The sequence below is a fragment of the Danio rerio genome, chromosome 4 (genome assembly GCF_052040795.2).
Source record: "Danio rerio strain M-AB ecotype USA chromosome 4, GRCz13ab, whole genome shotgun sequence".
Taxonomy (NCBI): Eukaryota; Metazoa; Chordata; class Actinopteri; order Cypriniformes; family Danionidae; genus Danio; species Danio rerio.
The window spans coordinates 5,308,266-5,331,790 of record NC_141024.2 but is presented as its reverse complement, the minus strand read 5'-3'; the positions used below and the strand labels follow the sequence as shown (position 1 = coordinate 5,331,790).

At 38.8% G+C, this 23,525-nt stretch overlaps 4 long non-coding RNA genes across 5 annotated transcripts; 2 read left to right on the top strand and 2 right to left on the bottom strand.

Moving 5' to 3' along the window:
* Window positions 1-388: 388 nt before the first annotated feature.
* Window positions 389-7,537, bottom strand: LOC110439416 (uncharacterized). The gene is made up of 5 exons (XR_015482522.2): window positions 7,244-7,537; window positions 4,309-4,407; window positions 2,112-4,135; window positions 825-923; window positions 389-656 (listed from the first exon to the last, which is right to left on the bottom strand). It is a non-coding gene; the product is annotated as an uncharacterized LOC110439416 (long non-coding RNA).
* Window positions 7,028-11,826, top strand: LOC137487307 (uncharacterized). Its single transcript, XR_015482526.2, has 4 exons — window positions 7,028-7,245; window positions 7,336-7,455; window positions 9,034-11,355; window positions 11,617-11,826. It is a non-coding gene; the product is annotated as an uncharacterized LOC137487307 (long non-coding RNA).
* On the bottom strand, window positions 8,997-22,578 carry LOC110439413 (uncharacterized). Of its 2 annotated transcripts, XR_015942177.1 has the most exons (8): window positions 21,615-22,578; window positions 19,378-19,606; window positions 17,005-19,204; window positions 14,586-14,684; window positions 13,263-14,416; window positions 12,383-13,139; window positions 9,450-9,548; window positions 8,997-9,276 (listed from the first exon to the last, which is right to left on the bottom strand). It is a non-coding gene; the product is annotated as an uncharacterized LOC110439413 (long non-coding RNA). The 2 variants fall into 2 exon arrangements; XR_015942178.1 differs by lacking the exons at window positions 12,383-13,139; window positions 13,263-14,416; window positions 14,586-14,684; window positions 17,005-19,204; window positions 19,378-19,606 and having other exon boundaries at window positions 22,413-22,578.
* On the top strand, window positions 12,167-18,935 carry LOC103910383 (uncharacterized). Its single transcript, XR_015942180.1, has 7 exons — window positions 12,167-12,384; window positions 12,517-12,594; window positions 14,175-14,317; window positions 15,729-15,865; window positions 16,801-17,006; window positions 17,094-17,204; window positions 18,562-18,935. It is a non-coding gene; the product is annotated as an uncharacterized LOC103910383 (long non-coding RNA).
* Window positions 22,579-23,525: the final 947 nt, after the last annotated feature.

The following is a 23,525-nucleotide window of genomic DNA, read 5'->3' as shown; positions in this document are numbered from 1 at the left end:
ACATTCTGATGTTTAAATCTTATTTTATCGTGTTTTCCTCCTTATTTTTATTATTTTTTTTCTATTTGACATCTAAAAATGTGCTTGTCTTAACCAGAAGCTCCTGCATTAGTGTGGCTGATGATGGTCCAGTGGTCAGAGCACATGGTATGAGCTCTGAACCTTCACAGAGGACCTGAGATCAAATCCCTCCTCAGAGTATGAGGGATCTTTAACATATTTATAATGAAATCGCAGCTCATCTACAGGTAAAGAGTCAAACATGAACTCCTGCAGGTGTTCAGACAAGAGATCTGTGGCTCAGTGGTAAGAGCTCATCATATCTGATCTCATCCATCACAGTTGATCTGGGTTCAAACCCCACTTCAGAAGATTGAGTCAACACAAGTTTATTTTTATTCAATTCTTTATTGTGAAGTCACAGGTCAGCAGTCAAACATCAGTTCCAGCAAGTGTTCAGACATGGAGATCTGTGGCTCTGTGGTAAGAGCGCTGCCCCACGGCTTCAGGGGTTGCTGGTATCGGTCCCAGCCAGAACTCTGCGATATGTGTGAATGGTGAGTGAGTGTGAGGCGCGCCTGAAGAAGGGGGGATACCAGTTCGGTCTCCCCCTGGAGCTTCCGGAGCCGTGTCCAGCAGGGGTTATACTTTACAGCCTGCCAAAAAATTTAAAATGAACTGTATAAAAATTCTGGACCTTCGTCCCTTCCCGTTTCGGTTACCATCATTTACTTTCTAGAGGAGTGACCCTCCACAAAGCAAATGATGGTAACCGACATGTGCAAGACAAACACACACACAATCATACACATGATCTACATCACCTGTGCAGCAGCAGATGATCATCATCAGTACAGTCAGTGTCTGTCCACACGTCTCTGCTTCTGTTCAACAGGCTTACAGTCCACAACACGTCACTGATCCTGTAGAGTCGACACACAAATACACACATTATTACACACACTGAATATCTGAGCTAACAATAGACAAATAGACAAATATTACATATGTAGGAAATATTGCGCCCTCTTGTGGAGATTTCTCTGAACTACACTTTTGCGAATCGTGAATTTACTGAATTTAAAATATTCGCCCTCTTGTGGGGATTTTTGTGGACTGCACTGCTGCTGTTTTAAAATGCTGAAAGTTTTTCCCTCCTGTGAAGATATTTCTGAATTCTGCACAATTCAGTTTTCTTTTTGGTCTCACCTGTTAGTTTCCCTCCTAACAACATGTGTGTGTGTGTGTGTGTGTGTGTGTGTGTGTGTGTGTGTGTGTGTGTGTGTGTGTGTGTGTGTGTGTGTGTGTGTGTGTGTGTGTTTAACCACTTTTCACCTTTTAAAGCATAAACTCAAACATCTGATCATTCATAAGGGATTATTTTAGCTCTTTTTATACAGAAATTCAGGACAAATTATTGATTAACATTGTGGAAATATCAAACCAATATAAATATAACATAAAACAATTCCCAAAAGCTGATGACTACAGACTTGACATCAAATATCGATAAATGAAGTGCAAAACATAAATATTGAACATGTTAGCTTGTGACTTTCTCACTATGATGTTCTTCAATCCAGATCGTCATTTAGCCTGTATGTAATTAATGCATCTCTTATCAATAAACACATTTAATTTATCTGACGAGCTCTTATATTGGGGATGCAGAATGTTTTCATTACTTACAGATTTAATTGATCAACAGAAATATGATCATAAATGCCTTATAAAGATGACTGGCTGCTTTTTAAAAGATTATATATTGTAGTAAGCCATTCATTAAGTTTAGAATTATAAGTATTTCTGTTGCTGTATGAAAACACAACGAGTGGATGAAAAAAATCTTGTGAACTCAGCAAGAGGCATTAAAGCGCAGTTTCCATTCGCTCCACTAGACGGCATCAGCGAGCTGCTCTTTTAGCCTGAACACCTTTGACAACAGCGCCACAGATCAACACAGGTACACCGTTTTACTGGCGTCAAGTTGAGCTCCAGTAGCAGATGACAGCTCAGTGCCAGACTCATAATGTCAGTCAACAGCACATATTACAGCCCGACAGTGAAGAAAAGCGACACAAAGTGCAGAAATGGAGAGTAACGCGACTCACCTGTAAGTGACTTTGTTTCGGTGGGTTTGTTTGTAGTGATGTTGTTGTAGTGTTTGTGTTCAGGCATTGCTCTCTCTCCTCCTCTGCAGCAGTGAAAATACACACGTGTGTCTGTTGTGTTTCTGCTGCACATCTTTCCCCTTTCTGACGCTCCTCCACACACTCCTCCACATCCAGGCGGATTCACAGCTCCAGTAAAGGTATTTATGAGCTCATATTTCCAGTAGAGAGTCCAGAAAGTGTGTTTGTTGTGCTGCTGCTCTGTCGCGTGTATGTTGGGGGAGGGACTTTCTGTAGAAAGCATCTGATTGGCCAGATTTGGTGTAGAGTCATCAGTACAGTATGAGGAGACTTTAGAAGTAAATGATGATATTTACAGTGTTTAATTGTGTTTGGTAACATTTAAAGCCCCACAAACAGCTGTAAGATCATTTGAAACATGTTCATGTGTCTGATTGAAGAATAAGCATGTTTGTCACATTTTGAATAGTGAAATATAATAATATATTCGCATATGATGCAGTTTACATTTATTTAAAATAACTTACATTTGATATGAATTATTTGTGTTTATTTAGTTTTTTTTTTTTTTCAAAATGTGTAGATTGTGGTTATCCTCCCATTGGAGAAAGAAATGTGGGTTTATGTGTGTGGTGATGGTGTAGTGGTCAGAGCTCACAGCATGACATCTGAACCTGTCACAGCATACCTGGGTTCAAATCCAAGCACTGCTGCTGCTTTTTACTGCTGTGATAATCAGAAAAACAACATAGTTATTTTATGTGTGTGTTCCCACTCTAATTACCTTGCGCTTGCAGTGGTGTGAGCCAGACATCGAGATGGGTTTCGAACCCAGGCCTCTGTCGTTACCTTGTCCACCGCAATCTTGTGTTCATCCACTAGCCTATCATGGCTTTCAGTCTGTCAGCTGCTGTTTGGGTCACACTGTCTGATTGAATTCCAGTAACCGAAAGTAAAGTAAGCAATAGTGGGATTTGAACCCATGTCTCCTGTATGTCAGGCGGAGGCTCATCCACTGAACCACAGGGCTTGACATCAGGCAGTCGTTGTTTTGTGAGCCAAATTACAAAGAAATATTTGTCAAACCTTGTTCATGATGAAAACAGTGATAAAGCCTCATTCAGACACATTGTTCACCATCTAGACTCAGTGGCTCAAGTCATAAACTATTAATCTTTAATCAAGGAGACCCGGGTTCAAACCTCACTATGGCTAATGTCCATCTTGACCTCATTATACTGACCAGGAGCCCCTGATGATGGAATGAAACCCATGATGGGTGAATAAACACAAGTTCTCTGAGGAAGAGACTCATAAAGACAAGAGTTCAAATCTGACTTGTATTTCGATTTGGTAGAAATGAGATTCGATCCTTCAAACTTCTAAATAGTAGGCGAACGCTCATCCTTTGAGCCACAGGGTTTGACATTTGCCAAAAGGTTTTTTGTGGCCCAAATTACAAAGAAACATGCGTCAAACCTTGGTCGATATGAGAATAGTGATAAAGCCCCAATCTGACCTCTCCTTCCCTGTCCAGACTCAGTGGCTCAGGTCTTAAAGTATTGAGCTGTAATCTAGGAGACCCGGGTTCAAACCTCACCATGGCTAATGTCCCACTGAGTTCATTATGTTCATCAAGATGATGGACGCTGATGTGAAACTAATGATGGTTGATGAGTAAATAAACACAAGTTCTCTGAGGAAGAGACTCATAAAGACAAGGGTTCAGATCTGACATATATTCTTGTTTTATTGAATCAGCTCACACACAGGTCAGCAGTCCAACATCAGTTCCAGCAGGTGTTCAGACATGGAGATCTGTGGCTCTGTGGTAAGAGCGCTGCCCCACGGTTTCAGGGGTTGCTGGTTCAAGGCCAGCCAGAACTCTGCGATATGTGTGAATGGTGAGTGAGTGTGAGGCGCGCCTGAAGAAGGGGGGATACCAGTTCGGTCTCCCCCTGGAGCTTCCGGAGCCGTGTCCAGCAGGGGTTATACTTTACAGCCTGGCAAAAAATTTAAAATGAACTGTATAAAAATTCTGGACCTTCGTCCCTTCCCCACCCGTTTCGGTTACCATCATTTACTTTGTAGAGGAGTGACCCTCCACAAAGCAAATGATGGTAACCGACATGTGCAAGACAAACACACACACAATCACACACATGATCTACATCACCTGTGCTGCAGCAGATGATCATCATCAGTACAGTCAGTGTCTGTCCACACGTCTCTGCTTCTGTTCAACAGGCTTACAGTCCACAACACGTCACTGATCCTGTAGAGTCGACACACAAATACACACATTATTACACACACTGAATAGCTGATCTAACAATAGACAAATATACAAATATTACATACGTATCAAATATTGCGCCCTCCTGTGGAGATTTCTCTGAACTACATTTTTTTCAAATCTTGAATCTACTGAATTTAAAATATTCGCCCTCTTGTGGGGATTTTTGTGAACTGCACTGCTGCCGCTCTAAAATAAGGAAAGTTTCTCCCTCCTGTGGAGATATTTCTGAATTACACCACTGCGAATTTGATGAATTCTAAATGTTCGCCCTAGTGTAGTGATTTTGGTGAATGACACCACTGCAAATCTAATAGTATGAATTTAAACATGTCGCCCTGCTGTGGAGATATTTCTGAATTACACCTTTGCAGTTCAGTTGATTTGAAAGATTGTGCTAATGTTTTTCCTGAACTTCAGCACAGCAAATGTAAAGCACTGAGATTTCACCTTCCTGTGGCGCAGCTGTAGTTCTGTGTATTTTCCTCCACTGATGCTGACAACCAGAAACATTTTAATGTGTAAAAGGAAGCAGAAAGTCTTGAGGTCTAAACTAAAAAAAATATTATTAAATAGAGACTTATCATCAAATGCTAAATATTACAGTTTTTATGGGGATCTTCAAATGACAGCGAAGCTTGAGTAAACTGAGGTCATCGTGAGCACAGATCTGCTTCCTGTTGAAGCGAGTCGTTTTCTGTCTTCATCTGTTCCAGGAAAGATCAAAATCTGTTCTTGTTGACTTTATTATTATGATTATTTGAATCAGTTTTTAATCTTTGACATGATTTTGATCAGTGACTGAAGTTAAACATGACCTAATGTAGTGATGTGTTCAGCTGAAGCGTCTGTGTCTGTCAAATCTCTATTTTCAGGATCTGGGTAATTCTTCAACTACGAGCACTTTTATGTCCTTTGATCAAATATCCAAACATATATATAATTTTGTTCAAATTCCTCTTTCCTTGTCAAACTAACAATCAAACCTACTTAAAAAAATGTAAAACCAAAACAAAATGACGGTAAATAAGAGTGTTTTGTATACATGAAAGGCTTGTATCAATTCAAAGTTAATCGGTGAAGCTATTTTTCATTATTTTCATAATAAACTGTTGAAATGTCATTTCCATCACCACACACATTATTAAAAACATTTAAAAAGTTCTCATCACACATTAAAGTGTAATCACAATGTATGAGTTCATGCTCTATTTCATATACAAATGCAGTTTATTTATTTTCTAATAAGCTCTTAACCAAATTATATTAAGTTTTAGAGTGTGACAGGTGTACAATTCAGCACACAACTAATTTATTTCACTGACAAATGTATAACTATTATTGATATTGTGGAAATATTTGGTTAAACTAGAAACAAAAATGATCTTAGACATTGTTTGACTGCCATCATTTATGTCATTTAGAAATATAAGCTGTATATTAAGATGTGCTGGAATTGACATTTGTTCAGTTCACGATGGAGAAAATGTTTCTCTTCTTATCTAAGTTTGTCCTCTTACAGATCTTAAAACTAGACAAAGTGTTTAAACTTATGAGGCTATGTTACGTTCATTTTGAACAAGTTTTTTTACTCAACTTCACAAGGCTAAAAGTGCTCGTAGTTGAAGAATGGCCCATCTACCAAGCCAGGTCAGAGGTCATGGAGAGCTCTCGAGGGGAACTGGATTCCTGGTGGATTAAAACAACTGATTGCTGAGTTTTTCTATTTTATGTGTAAATTCTCTGTAAAGTAATTTTCTTTGTATGCAGGAGAGATTTTCTGTCTTAGTGTAAGGCAGGGAGATCGGCCAGCAAACTCAATGCCAGTGTGAAGCCCTCCTGCTGCAGAACCACAAACTATCTCCAGTGAATTCTCTTAATTTTATTTAATCTGCGGCTCAGAGTCTTCTCTTGATCTGACACAGCAGTCATTTTGGTCTCAACTGTTCATTTCCCTCCTAACAATGTCAAAATAATTATTGAAGCATACACTCAATCATCTAATCATTCATGGGTCATTATTTGTGCTCACTTTATATTGAACTTCAGCACAAATGCTTGATTAGCAATGTGGAAATATCAAACCAATACGAATGTAATGTGAAACCTGAATATTAGCCTGTAGGTAATTAATGCGCCACTCATCAATAAAGACACATAGAACTTGTTTGACGAGCTCTTATATTGGGGATGCAGAATGATTTCATTGCTTACAGATTTAATTGACGCAGACACAAATGATAATTTTACCAACAAAAATATGAACACATTTCCTTTACTAAATGCCTTATAAAGATGACTGGCTGCTTTATTTTTAATCCTATATTGTATTAAGCCGTTCAATAAGTTTTAAATTATGAGTATTTCTGTTGCTGAATGAAAACGCAATGAGCGGATGTAAAAAATCTTGTGAATTCTGCAAGAGGCATATTTGGTCAGTCTTTCTCCAATAGTATCTGCATGCAGACTTGGATTTGCAAGCTGAGACTGCATATATCAGACTTACAATGTCAGACGCTGCACTCAATGAAGCAAATGACGTCATTGTGAGGGGCGGGGTTTGTATGTGCATTAAAGCGCAGATCCCATTCGCTCCACTAGGCGGCATCAGCGAGCTGCTCTTTTAGTCTGAACACCTTTGACAACAACGACACCAGATCAACACAGTTACACCGCTTTACTGGCGTCAAGTTGAGCTCCAGTAGCAGATGACAGCTCAGTGCCAGACTCATAATGTCAGTCAACAGCAGATATTACAGCCCGACAGCGAAGAAAAGCGACACCAAGTGCAGAAATGGAGAGTAACGCGACTCACCTGTAAGTGACTTTGTTCTGTTGGTTTAGTTTGTAGTGATGTTGCTGTAGTGTTTGTGTTCAGTCATTGCTCTCTCTCTCTCTCCTCTGCAGCAGTGAAGATACACACGTGTGTTTGTTGTGTTTCTGCTGCAGATCTTTGACCTGCGCTCAACAGCTGACGCTCCTCCACACACTCCCTCACATCCAGGCGGATTCACAGCTCCAGTAAAGGTATTTATGAGCTCATATTTCCAGTAGAGAGTCCAGAAAGTGTGTTTGTTGTGCTGCTGCTCTGTCGCGTGTATGTTGGGGGAGGGACTTTCTGTAGAGAGCATGTGATTGGCCAGATTTGGTGTAGAGTCATCAGTACAGTATGAGGAGACTTTTGAGGTAAATGATGATATTTACAGTGTTTAATTGTGTTTAGTGACATTTAAAGCCCCACCAGCAGCTGTAAGATCATTTGAAACATGTTCATGTGTCTGATTGAATAATAAGCATGTTTGTCACATTTTGAATAGTGAAATATAATAATATATTCGCATATGATGCAGTTTACATTTATTTAAAATAATTTACATTTGATATGAATTATTTGTGTTTATTTAGTTTTTTTTTTCAAAATGTGTAGAATGTGGTTATCCTCCCATTGGAGAAAGAAATGTGGGTTTATGTGTGTGGTGATGGTGTAGTGGTCAGAGCACACAGCATAACATCTGAAACTGTCACAGCATACCTGGGTTCAAATCCAAGCACTGCTGCTGCTTTTTACTGCTGTGATAATCAGAAAAACAACATAGTAATTTTATGTGTGTGTTCCCACTCTAATTACCTTGCACTTGCAGCGGTGTGAGCCAGACATCGAGGTGGGTTTCGTACCCAGGCCTCTGTCGTTACCTTGTCCACCACAATCTTGTGTTCATCCACTAGCCCATCATGGCTTTCAGTCTGTCAGCTGCTGTTTGGGTCACACTGTTTGATTGAATTCCAGCAACCGAAAGTAAAGTAAGCAATAGTGGGATTTGAACCCATGTCTCCTGTATGTCAGGCGGAGGCTCATCCACTGAACCACAGGGCTTGACATCAGGCAATAGTTGTTTTGTGAGCCAAATTACAAAGAAATATTTGTCAAACCTTGTTCATGATGAAAACAGTGATAAAGCCTCATTCAGACACATTGTTCACCATCTAGACTCAGTGGCTCAAGTCATAAACTATTGATCTTTAATCAAGGAGACCCGGGTTCAAACCTCACTATGGCTGATGTCCATCTGAACCTCATTATACTGACCAGGAGCCCCTGATGATGGAACGAAACCCATGATGGGTGAATAAACACAAGTTCTCTGAGGAAGAGACTCATAAAGACAAGAGTTCAAATCTGACTTGTATCTCGATTCGGTAGAAATGAGATTCGATCCTTCAAACTTCTAAATAGCAGGCGAACGCTCATCCTTTGAGCCACAGGGTTTGACATTTGCCAAACGGTTTTTTGTGGCCCAAATTACAAAGAAACATGCGTCAAACCTTGGTCGGTATGAGAATAGTGATAAAGCCCCAATCTGACCTCTCCTTCACTGTCCAGACTCAGTGGCTCAGGTCTTAACGTATTGAGCTTTAATCTAGGAGACCCGGGTTCAAACCTCACCATGGCTAATGTCCCACTGAGTTCATTATGTTCATCAAGATGATGGACACTGATGTGAAACTAATGATGGTTGATGAGTGAATAAACACAAGTTCTCTGAGGAAGAGACTCATAAAGACAAGAGTTCAGATCTGACATATATTCTTGTTTTATTGAATCAGCTCACACACAGGTCAGCAGTCCAACATCAGTTCCAGCAAGTGTTCAGACATGGAGATCTGTGGCTCTGTGGTAAGAGCGCTGCCCCACGGCTTCAGGGGTTGCTGGTATCGGTCCCAGCCAGAACTCTGCGATATGTGTGAATGGTGAGTGAGTGTGAGGCGCGCCTGAAGAAGGGGGGATACCAGTTCGGTCTCCCCCTGGAGCTTCCGGAGCCGTGTCCAGCAGGGGTTATACTTTACAGCCTGCCAAAAAATTTAAAATGAACTGTATAAAAATTCTGGACCTGCGTCCCTTCCCCACCCGTTTCGGTTACCATCATTTACTTTGTAGAGGAGTGACCCTCCACAAAGCAAATGATGGTAACCGACATGTGCAAGACAAACACACACACAATCACACACATGATCTACATCACCTGTGCAGCAGCAGATGATCATCATCAGTACAGTCAGTGTCTGTCCACACGTCTCTGCTTCTGCTCAACAGGCTTACAGTCCACAACACTTCACTGATCCTGTAGAGTCGACACACAAATAAACACAAGATTACACACGCTGAATATCTGATCTAACAATAGACAAATAGACAAATATTACATATGTATCAAATATTGCGCCCTCCTGTGGAGATTTCTCTGAACTACACTTTTGCAAATCTTGAATTTACTGAATTTAAAATATTCGCCCTCTTGTGGGGATTTTTGTGAACTGCACTGCTGCTGTTTTAAAATAAGGAAAGTTTCTCCCTCCTGTGGAGATATTTCTGAATTACACCACTGCGAATTTGATGAATTCTAAATGTTCGCCCTCGTGTGGTGATTTTGGTGAATGACACCACTGCAAATCTAATAGTATGAATTTAAACATGTCGCCCTCCTGTGGAGATATTTCTGAATTACACCTTTGCAGTTCAGTTGATTTGAAAGATTGTGCTAATGTTTTTCCTGAACTTTAGCACAGCAAATGTAAAGCACTGAGATTTCACCTTCCTGTGGCGCAGCTGTAGTTCTGTGTATTTTCCTCCACTGATGCTGACAACCAGAAACATTTTAATGTGTAAAAGGAAGCAGAAAGTCTTGAGGTCTAAACTAAAAAAAATATTATTAAATAGAGACTTATCATCAAATGCTAAATATTACAGTTTTTATGGGGATCTTCAAATGACAGCGAAGCTTGAGTAAACTGAGGTCATCGTGAGCACAGATCTGCTTCCTATTGAAGCAAGTCGTTTTCTGTCTTCATCTGTTCCAGGAAAGATCAAAATCTGTTCTTGTTGACTCTATTATTATGATTATTTGAATCAGGTTTTAATCTTTGACATGATTTTCATCAGGGAATGAAGTTAAACATGACCTAATGTAGTGATGTGTTCAGCTGAAGCGTCTGTTTCTGTCAAATCTCTGTTTTCAGGATCTGGGTAATTCTTCAACTACGAGCACTTTTATGTCCTTTGATCAAATATCCAAACATATATATAATTTTGTTCAAATTTCTCTTTTTTGTCAAACTAACAATCAAAGCTACTTAAAAAAATTTAAAACCAAAACAAAATGACGGTAAATAAGAGTGTTTTGTATACATGAAAGGCTTGTATCAATTCAAAGTTAATCGGTGAAGCTATTTTTCATTATTTTCATAATAAACTGTTGAAATGTCATTTCCATCACCACACACATTATTAAAAACATTTAAAAAGTTCTCATCACACATTAAAGTGTAATCACAATGTATGATTTCATGCTCTATTTCATATACAAATGCAGTTTATTTATTTTCTAATAAGCTCTCAACCAAATTATATTAAGTTTTAGAGTGTGACAGGTGTACAATTCAGCACACAACTAATTTATTTCACTGACAAATGTATAACTATTATTGATATTGTGGAAATATTTGGTTAAACTAGAAACAAAAATGATCTTAGACAATGTTTGACTGCCATCATTTATGTCATTTAGAAATATAAGCTGTATATTGAGATGTGCTGGAATTGACATTTGTTCAGTACACGATGGAGAAAATGTTTCTCTTCTTATCTAAGTTTGTCCTCTTACAGATCTTAAAACTAGACAAAGTGTTTAAACTTATGAGGCTATGTTACGTTCATTTTGAACAAGTTTTTTTACTCAACTTCACAAGGCTAAAAGTGCCTGTAGTTGAAGAATGGCCCATCTACCAAGCCAGGTCAGAGGTCATGGAGAGCTCTCGAGGGGAACTGGATTCCTGGTGGATTAAAACAACTGATTCCTGAGTTTTTCTATTTTATGTGTAAATTCTCTGTAAAGTAATTTTCTTTGTATGCAGGAGAGATTTTCTGTCTTAGTGTAAGGCAGGGAGATCGGCCAGCGAACTCAATGCCAGTGTGAAGCCCTCCTGCTGCAGAACCACAAACTATCTCCCGTAAATTCTCTTAATTTTATTTAATCTGCGGCTCAGAGTCTTCTCTTGATCTGACACAGCAGTCGTTTTGGTCTCAACTGTTCATTTCCCTCCTAACAATGTCAAAATAATTATTGAAGCATACACTCAATCATCTAATCATTCATGGGTCATTATTTGTGCTCACTTTATATTGAACTTCAGCACAAATGCTTGATTAGCAATGTGGAAATATCAAACCAATACGAATGTAATGTGAAACCTGAATATTAGCCTGTAGGTAATTAATGCGCCACTCATCAATAAAGACACATAGAACTTGTTTGACGAGCTCTTATATTGGGGATGCAGAATGATTTCATTGCTTACAGATTTAATTGACGCAGACACAAATGATAATTTTACCAACAAAAATATGAACACATTTCCTTTACTAAATGCCGTATAAAGATGACTGGCTGCTTTATTTTTAATCCTATATTGTATTAAGCCGTTCAATAAGTTTTAAATTATGAGTATTTCTGTTGCTGAATGAAAACGCAATGAGGGGATGTAAAAAATCTTGTGAATTCTGCAAGAGGCATATTTGATCAGTCTTTCTCCAATAGTATCTGCATGCAGACTTGGATTTGCAAGCTGAGACTGCATATATCAGACTTACAATGTCAGACGCTGCACTCAATGAAGCAAATGACGTCATTGTGAGGGGCGGTATTTGTATGTGCATTAAAGCGCAGATCCCATTCGCTCCACTAGGCGGCATCAGCGAGCTGCTCTTTTAGTCTGAACACCTTTGACAACAACGACACCAGATCAACACAGTTACACCGCTTTACTGGCGTCAAGTTGAGCTCCAGTAGCAGATGACAGCTCAGTGCCAGACTCATAATGTCAGTCAACAGCACATATTACAGCCCGACAGCGAAGAAAAGCGACACAAAGTGCAGAAATGGAGAGTAACGCGACTCACCTGTAAGTGACTTTGTTCTGTTGGTTTAGTTTGTAGTGATGTTGCTGTAGTGTTTGTGTTCAGGCATTGCTCTCTCTCTCTCTCCTCTGCAGCAGTGAAGATACACACGTGTGTTTGTTGTGTTTCTGCTGCAGATCTTTGACCTGCGCTCAACAGCTGACGCTCCTCCACACACTCCTCCACATCCAGGCGGATTCACAGCTCCAGTAAAGGTATTTATGAGCTCATATTTCCAGTAGAGAGTCCAGAAAGTGTGTTTGTTGTGCTGCTGCTCTGTCGCGTGTATGTTGGGGGAGGGACTTTCTGTAGAGAGCATGTGATTGGCCAGATTTGGTGTAGAGTCATCAGTACAGTATGAGGAGACTTTTGAGGTAAATGATGATATTTACAGTGTTTAATTGTGTTTAGTGACATTTAAAGCCCCACAAGCAGCTGTAAGATAATTTGAAACATGTTCATGTGTCTAATTGAAGAATAAGCATGTTTGTCACATTTTGAATAGTGAAATATAATAATATATTCACATATGATGCAGTTTACATTTATTTAAAATAATTTACATTTGATATGAATTATTTGTGTTTATTTAGTTTTTTTTTTTCAAAATGTGTAGAATGTGGTTATCCTCCCATTGGAGAAAGAAATGGGGGTTTTATGTGTGTGGTGATGGTGTAGTGGTCAGAGCACGCAGCATGACATCTGAAGCTGTCACAGCATACCTGGGTTCAAATCCAAGCACTGCTGCTGCTTTTTACTGCTGAGATAATCAGAAAAACAACATAGTAATTTTATGTGTGTGTTCGCACTCTAATTACCTTGCACTTGCAATGGTGTGAGCCAGACATTGAGGTGGGTTTCGTACCCAGGCATCTGTCGTTACCTTGTCCACCGCAATCTTGTGTTCATCCACTAGCCCATCATGGCTTTCAGTCTGTCAGCTGCTGTTTGGGCCACACTGTTTGATTGAATTCCAGCAACCGAAAGTAAAGTAAGCAATAGTGGGATTTGAACCCATGTCTCCTGTATGTCAGGCGGAGGCTCATCCACTGAACCACAGGGCTTGACATCAGGCAGTCGTTGTTTTGTGAGCCAAATTACAAAGATATATTTATCGAACCTTGTTCATGATGAAAACAGTGATAAAGCCTCATTCAGACACATTGTTCACCATCTAGACTCAGTGGCTCAAATCATAAACTATTGATCTTTAATCAAGGAGACCCGGGTTCAAACCTCACTATGGCTAATGTCCATCTTGACCTCATTATACTGACCAGGAGCCCCTGATGATGGAATGAAACCCATGATGGGTAAATAAACACAAGTTCTCTGAGGAAGAGACTCATAAAGACAAGAGTTCAAATCTGACTTGTATCTCGATTTGGTAGAAATGAGATTCGATCCTTCACACTTCTAAATAGCAGGCGAACGCTCATCCTTTGAGCCACAGAGCTTGACATTTGCTCAAAGGTTTTTTGTGGCCCAAATTACAAAGAAACATGCGTCAAACCTTGGTCGGTATGAGAATAGTGATAAAGCCCCAATCAGACCTCTCCTTCCCTGTCCAGACTCAGTGGCTCAGGTCTTAAAGTATTGAGCTTTAATCCAGGAGATCCGGGTTCAAACCTCACAATGACTAATGTCCCACTGAGTTCATTATGTTCATCAAGATGATGGACGCTGATGTGAAACTAATGATGGTTGATGAGTAAATAAACACAAGTTCTCTGAGGAAGAGACTCATAAAGACAAGGGTTCAGATCTGACATATATTCTTGTTTTATTGAATCAGCTCACACACAGGTCAGCAGTCCAACATCAGTTCCAGCAGGTGTTCAGACATGGAGATCTGTGGCTCTGTGGTAAGAGCGCTGCCCCACGGCTTCAGGGGTTGCTGGTTCGATGCCAGCCAGAACTCTGCGATATGTGTGAATGGTGAGTGAATGTGAGGCGCGCCTGAAGAAGGGGTGATACCAGTTCGGTCTCCCCCTGGAGCTTCCGGAGCCGTGTCCAGCAGGGGTTATACTTTACAGCCTGCCAAAAAATTTAAAATGAACTGTATAAAAATTCTGGACCTTCGTCCCTTCCCCACCCGTTTCGGTTACCATCATTTACTTTGTAGAGGAGTGACCCTCCACAAAGCAAATGATGGTAACCGACATGTGCAAGACAAACACACAATCACACACATGATCTACATCACCTGTGCAGCAGCAGATGATCATCATCAGTACAGTCAGTGTCTTTCCACACATCTCTGCTTCTGTTCAACAGGCTTACAGTCCACAACACGTCACTGATCCTGTAGAGTCGATACACACATTATTACACACACTGAATATCTGATCTAACAATAGACAAATAGACAAATATTACATATGTATCAAATATTGCGCCCTCCTGTGGAGATTTCTCCGAACTACACTTTTGCAAATCTTGAATCTACTGAATTTAAAATATTCGCCCTCTTGTGGGGATTTTTGTGGACTGCACTGCTGCCGCTCTAAAATAAGGAAAGTTTCTCCCTCCTGTGGAGATATTTCTGAATTACACCACTGCGAATTTGATGAATTCTAAATGTTCGCCCTCGTGTGGTGATTTTGGTGAATGACACCACTGCAAATCTAATAGTATGAATTTAAACATGTCGCCCTCCTGTGGAGATATTTCTGAATTACACCTTTGCAGTTTAGTTGATTTGAAAGATTGTGCTAATGTTTTTCCTGAACTTCAGCACAGCAAATGTAAAGCACTGAGATTTCACCTTCCTGTGGCGCAGCTGTAGTTCTGTGTATTTTCCTCCACTGATGCTGACAACCAGAAACATTTTAATGTGTAAAAGGAAGCAGAAAGTCTTGAGGTCTAAACTAAAAAAATAATTATTATTAAATAGAGACTTATCATCAAATGCTAAATATTACACAGTTTTTATGGGGATCTTCAAATGACAGCGAAGCTTGAGTAAACTGAGGTCATCGTGAGCACAGATCTGCTTCCTGTTGAAGCGAGTCGTTTTCTGTCTTCATCTGTTCCAGGAAAGATCAAAATCTGTTCTTGTTGACTCTATTATTATGATTATTTGAATCAGTTTTTAATCTTTGACATGATTTTGATCTGTGAATGAAGTTAAACATGACATAATGTAGTGATGTGTTCAGTTGAAGCGTCTGTGTCTGTCAAATCTCTGTTTTCAGGATCTACCAAGCCAGGTCAGAGGTCATGGAGAGCTCTTGAGCAGAACTGGATTCCTGATGGATTGGAAACAATTGTTTCCTGAGTTATTTACCGTTTTCTGTGTTACGTTTTCTGTGTTAATTCTGTTTAAAGTCATTTTCTTTGTGTGCAGGAGAGACTTTCTGTGTAGCAGCAGCTGCCAGTCAGGATGTAGATTACACCAGTATTCAACCAGTTTCCGATTAGACGGCTGAGAGTACAAGAAACAGCCTTGAGGATGAAACAGGTCGTTCCCTGTAGAGCGGCACGGTATTGGAAATATGTCACAATCTGATGTTTAGTTTTCTGTGATTTATACTGTGATAAGAGTACAATTTCACCAGATGACTTGAACGGCTCTGTGTGTACAGAATTGATCATTTTAGATTGATTGGGATGATTCTGTAGATTTATTATACACAGTATAATTGCTGTGTTTTTGTTATTGTAAGGCAGCGAGATCGGCCAGCAAACTCTATGCGAGTGTCACAGAACGGCAAACTATCTTCAGTAAATTCTCTTAATCTTACTGAATCTTCAGCTCGGAGGCTTCTCTTAATCGGACACACCAGTCGTTTTCGTCTCACCTGTTAATTTCCCTCCTAACAACGTGTGTGTGTGTGTGTTTAACCACTTTTCACCTTTTAAAGCTTAAACTCAAACATCTGATCATTCATAAGGGATTATTTTAGCTCTTTTTATGCAGAAACTCAGGAAAAATTATCGATTAACATTGTGGAAATATCAAACCAATATAAATGTAACATAAAACAATTCCCAAAAGCTGATGACTACAGACTTGACATCAAATATCAATAAATGAATTGCAAAACATAAATATTGAACATTTTAGCTTGTGACTTTCTCACTATGATGTTCTTCACTCCAGATCGTCTTTTAGCCTGTATGTAATTAATGCACCTCTCATCAATAAACACATTTAATTTATCTGACGAGCTCTTATATCGGGGATGCAGAATGTTTTCATTACTTACAGATTTAATTGACCAACAGAAATATGATCATAAAGGCCTTATAAAGATGACTGGCTGCTTTTTAAAAGATCATATATTGTAGTAAGCCATTCATCAAGTTTAGAATTATAAGTATTTCTGTTGCTGTATGAAAACACAACGAGTGGATGAAAAAAAATCTTGTGAACTCAGCAAGAGGCATTAAAGCGCAGTTTCCATCCGCTCCACTAGGCGGCATCAGCGAGCTGCTCTTTTAGCCTGAACACCTTTGACAACAGCGCCACAGATCATCACAGGTACACCGTTTTACTGGCGTCAAGTTGAGCTCCAGCAGATGACAGCTCAGTAACATAATGTCAGTCAACAGCACATATTACAGCCCGACAGTGAAGAAAAGCGACACAAAGTGCAGAAATGGAGAGTAACGCGACTCACCTGTAAGTGACTTTGTTTCGGTGGGTTTGTTTGTAGTGATGTTGCTGTAGTGTTTGTGTTCAGGCATTGCTCTCTCTCCTCCTCTGCAGCAGTGAAGATACACACGTGTGTCTGTTGTGTTTCTGCTGCACATCTTTCCTCTTTCTGACGCTCCTCCACACACTCCTCCACATCCAGGCGGATTCACAGCTCCAGTAAAGGTATTTATGAGCTCATATTTCCAGTAGAGAGTCCAGAAAGTGTGTTTGTTGTGCTGCTGCTCTGTCGCGTGTATGTTGGGGGAGGGACTTTCTGTAGAAAGCATTTGATTGGCCAGATTTGGTGTAGAGTCATCAGTACAGTATGAGGAGACTTTAGAGGTAAATGATGATATTTACAGTGTTTAATTGTGTTTAGTGACATTTAAAGCCCCACAAACAGCTGTAAGATCATTTAACATATGGTTGATGTGTTTGACTGAAGAATAAGCAGGTTTTTTACATTTTGAACAATGAAATAAAATAATATATTAGCATATGATGTAGTTTGAATGTATTTTGAATGATTTATATTGTGATTTTATTTATATTATTATTTTATATAAATTATTTGGTTTATTTATTTATTTTTTTTAAAAATGTGTAAATGTTGTGATCCTCACACTGGAGAAAGAAGTGTGTGTTTGTGTGTGTGCTGATGGTGTAGTGGTCAGAGCACACAGCCTGAGATGTGAAGTTCTCACAGCATACCTGGGTTCAAATCTGAGTCCCTGTTACTGCTCTTTACTGCTGAGCCAAAAACTAAAGTGTTTCTCACTGATAACTTTCCTTTCAGCAGTTCCTGTGGTTTGATCCACACAGTGTAGTGAGTTTCGTACCCAAGCCTCTACTGTAGTCTCGTTCACATTGACTGTGTGTTCATCCACTAGCCCATCATGACTTTCCTTTTGTTTGGGCCACTTTGTCTGACTGAATTCCAGCAAATGACAGTAAAGTAAGCAATAGAGGGATTTGAACCCAGGTCTCCTGCATGAAAGCACATTGTTATATGACTTGAGCCACTGAGACAGATTAATCAGACTTCTTAAAATTGGTTTTATTGAGAGTTTTGAGAAAGACAGGATGTAATTTTTAGCGAGTGTGAGATTGGATCCTACAGTATTCTGTACGGCAGTCAAACACTCATCCACTGAGCCACAGGACTTCAATTTGGAACATGTTTTTTGTGAGCCAAATTACAAAGAAAATGATCTCAAACAGCAGTCAAAATCAGGACATATATAAAGCTCCATTCAAACACCAGCTCCTCACTCCAGACTCAGTGGCTCAGGTCATAAAGTGTTGAACTTTAATCAAAGAGGCCCGGGTTCAAATCTCACTATGGCTAATGTCCAGCTTGAGCTTATTATATTCACCATCAGTGTCCTGCCCTGATGATGGAAGCTGATGGTGAAAATAATGAGCTCAAGTTGGATGATGATGTGAAACCCATGATGATTGAGTGAATAAACACAAGTTCTCTGAGGAAGAGACTCATAAAGACAAGAGTTCACATCTGACTTGTATCTTGTTCCAGCAGTAAAGGGATTCGATCCTTCAGAGTTCTGTACGAGAGATGAACGCTCATCCACTGAACCACAGGGCTTGATTTTGGACATGGTTGTTTTGTGAGACTAAAGACAAAAAATATATGTCAAACCTTGGTCGTGATGAAATTAGTGATAAAACCCCATTCAGATAACTCCTCCAACATCAGACTTGGTGGCTCAGGTCATAAAGTGTTGGGCTTTAATCAAGAAGACCCGGGTTCAATCCTCACTGTGGCTAATGTCCAACTCCAGCTCATTATATTCACCATCCTGATGATGGACGCTGGTGTGATACTCATGATGGGTGAGTCAATAAACACAAGTTCTCTGAGGAAGAAACTCATAAAGACAAGGGTTCAGATCTGACATATATTCTTGTTTTATTGAATCAGCTCACACACAGGTCAGCAGTTCAACATCAGTTCCAGCAAGTGTTCAGACATGGAGATCTGTGGCTCTGTGGTAAGAGCGCTGCCCCACTGCTTCAGGGGTTGCTGGTATCGGTCCCAGCCAGAACTCTGTGATATGTGTGATATGTGTGAGTGTGAGGCGCGCCTGAAGAAGGGGGGATACCAGTTCGGTCTCCCCCTGGAGCTTCCGGAGCCGTGTCCAGCAGGGGTTATACTTTACAGCCTGGCAAAAAATTTAAAATGAACTGTATAAAAATTCTGGACCTTCGTCCCTTCCCCACCCGTTTCGGTTACCATCATTTACTTTCTAGAGGAGTGACCCTCCACAAAGCAAATGATGGTAACCGACATGTGCAAGACAAACACACACACAATCACACACATGATCTACATCACCTGTGCAGCAGCAGATGATCATCATCAGTACAGTCAGTGTCTGTCCACACGTCTCTGCTTCTGTTCAACAGGCTTACAGTCCACAACACGTCACTGATCCTGTAGAGTCGACACACAAATACACACATTATTACACACACTGAATATCTGATCTAACAATAGACAAATACACAAATATTACATATGTAGGAAATATTGCGCCCTCCTGTGGAGATATTTCTGAATTGGCCTTTTTCACACTTCCTGGTTCCGGTAAGCGAAGCAGTGTACCACAACATCCGGTTTCAATGCGACGGAGCAAGAAAGAATGGCAGGGTCATCTCATCGCTGTGATTGCCGCGTTCCCAGCTGCTCCAACTCAAAAACGACACTCTTACTTTAATGACCACGATCTCCCGAAAGACGAAGGACAGGGAAAATCATGGATGACAATATTTAAGGGGGTTGAATGCCGTTTCAAGTTATATGTGGGAGTACGCTCGTATGCTGTATGCACTTCAAAGCAGAGATTATCATGTTTCATTAAAGACTGGTGGTCTATGGTTTATTTTCATGAGTAATTATAATATAGACAAAACTCCAGTTAAACTATCTGCCTTCCACAAACAAGTGCTCATCATGGTCATTAATCTATAAGCATGATTTATCCCTACATTGTTGTTATTTTGGAATAATAGACAGTTCATACAAATGCAAATCTCTTTTTTTTTAATTGGTTTGACAGCAAAATTATTTGTTTAGTCAGTTATATAATAAAGATGGTAAACTTTTCTTACAATGAAGTCCTTTATTACAAAATCAAAATATTACAAAACCCAGCAAGTTTTCAACTGTTATTGGTTCAATTCCTGCAGAGACATGTTATTCATTTATGTTATTTAGAGGTATTAATAAGACCATCCTTCTGATGCTTCATCTTTTGATATTACTAAATCTTATGTCGGCAAATTTTGTTTCACTAAATACCAAGAGTAGTGATAGAGCTATTCATACTCTTTTCCAAAAAGAAATCATTACTGTACCTTATATTAAATTTTATTATATGTCTTTATTAAAGGGTGAATTGAAGAAAAGTGTGGCTGTTACCACAGAAATATCATGTTAGAAATAGAATTAAAATATCCTATAAACTCATCCACAGGTTTTATCCAGCAAAACATTGTTTGCAAAAATTTAAAAGTGGGATTGATGTAAATTGTATTTTTGTAACGAATATGAGGAGACAGTTTTACACTTATTTTGGCATTGTACATAGTCAGCTTATGGGGTGAGTTGCAAAATGTATAAATAACGATTCTTTTGTGTTCAACCTCTTTCATTATGGATAAATGTACATTTGGGCTTTACTTGATTATCCTAATCTAGAGGGAAAATAGTTTTATTTATTTAATTTGCTTATGTTGTTAACAAAATTGTACATTCATAAATATAAATTTACTAATATGAAACCAGATTTTAAGGTATTGATGACTGAAATATGCTTGTACAATACCAGTATCAACTCTCTAAACAAGAAACTCGACCCACTTTAAAATGTGTGAACTCTACAATGTATTTCATTATTATGTTATATTACATTTTGATTATTTGTATTTTATTTATAATTACCCCCTGGTATGTACATTTTTGTATTGTAAAATGTTATTTTCTGTTCTTTAAATAAATAATAAAAATGAATATTATCCACGAGTAGGAGCTAATGTGTTTCCAGACTTGAGAAAACCTCACGAGCATTAAACAACCTGTAATGTATTAACCGATAGCAACTCGCCTGTATAGCTAACTTACCTCGCCATTCACTATATCTGACTCTGAATAAAAAGGAAGGAGGGGGTTAGCACAGTTTACAGACGGGACTACTGACATTAAACTCATCCTGCTGGATGTTAAATAGCCAGGTTAATCTAGTTTACGAATGGCTTGAATGAGCAGATTTTATGCTGTTGGCTGTGCACCTTACTGGAACCTGATGTTGCAAACGCAAACGGTAAGACACGTTTTCTGCACAAACTCTGCAAATCGGTATCATCTTTTAAAAGTTGTTTTATTAAGGCAGTTTTACACATTCACCGAACAACATTTTCTTGTCCAAATTATGGCAAAGTTGACCGTGAGAAAGTCATCCGCTGTCCCGAGGCTGTCATGTCTCTGCGACTCATAGCGAACCCGGAAATATCGATACACTGCTTCGAAGGGCGCTTCCGGTGTTCAATTCCGCTGTGAAAAAGGTCTATTACACCTGTATTAATGTAATGAATTTAAAATGTTCGCCCTCGTGTGGTGATGTTGGTGAATTACACCACTGCAAATCTGACTGAATTCATTTCAGATTTTCGCCCTCCTGTGGAGATATTTCTGCATTACACACTTGCTAATCTAATAGATTTGTCAGTCTGTCCACACACACACACACAGCTCTGCTGTACACTCCACAACACATCAGTTATTCTGTAGAGACATTTAGACATTACTAGACTCACTACATGTCTTAAAGTCAATGATAATTCAGAAATGCCTCTGTTAATGTCCCATATAAAACATGCAACATCAGACAGAGAGATGGTATATTTCAGTAATGCTCCATCAGTCACTGTTATTCATCTACTGTTGTTCTCTGTTTACTTCTGATGATGCTTTAATTAAATGACTCTTACAGGCCACAGAACTGACATATAAACACTGAACAGAAACAAAAACACTATTTCCCTCCTTCAGTAAGTGTGTTTGATGCTTGTCTGCTGTGTGTGTGTGTTAATAACATGTGCAGATTTCCATCATTAAAGTCAATTTCTGTCCACTAAACCCAGACTGAGGACTCTTATTCTGTCAGAACTACAAAACATCACAACAAGAGATTTACAGAGACAACAAACTCCAGCAAACATGAATCTACTGAGCTGCTACAGTACTGCAATATCAACACAGACTAATATTGATGCTCTAATATGAGCGTGTGGCTCATTCTGATGTAAATACCACAGTAAAAGTGGCAGGTAATATCTCCAGATCACTGTTGACAGGATAAATTCACTTACTCAGAGGTGAATCGCGTTGACATGCTGGATTCCTCCATTTTACCGGTCTGCCTGTCAGATTAATGTGCAGATGAGCAGGAAAATGAGCTGTTTAAGTGTCATTATTGTACTTATTCTGCAGGATCTGCATGTGTTGTTGTTTTCATCAAGCGTCATGTCCTCCGTCATTGAGAGGTGTCAGATTAAAGGTGAAACCCGCTCTCGCCGCCTTGTGGAGCGGAGGACAAGCTGCACTTTTGCTTTGGTGGATTAATTATTTGGATACTAATGAAGTCATAAACCGCACTTTTATATAAGTTCCTTCATATCATGTTTCATATAATATCTGACACCATTTAATAAATTAAATGTCTAAATATATGGCGCAAATCAGCTCACTCTTTTACTTTCTTGATCTTTCTTTCCAACAACAAAGAAATCTCCCGAGATAATGACACCATGCAGAGAATAATGTTTGATAAATATATATATATATATATATATATATATATAAATATATGTATGTATTTATTAATATAGTCATTGTTTGATTTAATTGCATCTTAACACAAGCATCTAAATAGATCTTTATAGACTAAAATTCAACTGGGGAAGTCCTAATTGAGTCATTTGTTTTAATATCTGCAAAATAATTAGCAAACTAGTAACAATAGCATAACAAATGTAATATATTTCTATATTATAACATTTAAAATTTGAGCAAAAATAGTTCATGATGTATAAATTGCATTCATTTTATTAATCGTATGGTTTTCTTATATAAAAATATGAGTTAAGGTGACTAAACAATTGTGTTGAATTGTGTGTATTTCACTGATGCACCACTTGCATACAATGGTAAAACTCGAGCTTAAAATTATTTTGTATATGAAAAATCAACAGAACATCAGTAATATTGAAAATGTCAAAAAAATAAATAAAAAATTGGAATAAGAGGAATAAGTTTCCAGTGTAAAAAAAAACGTTTTTTTATGGAATAAAATGGCGTAGGAGCTTTGATGTTATTTATTAAAATATATACGTTTTTATTTATATTAATTATTGCTGAAACTGCAACAAAGCAAAGCACTTTATTAGGATTGCCATTGAAACATATTTTTGTGTGTGATTTTC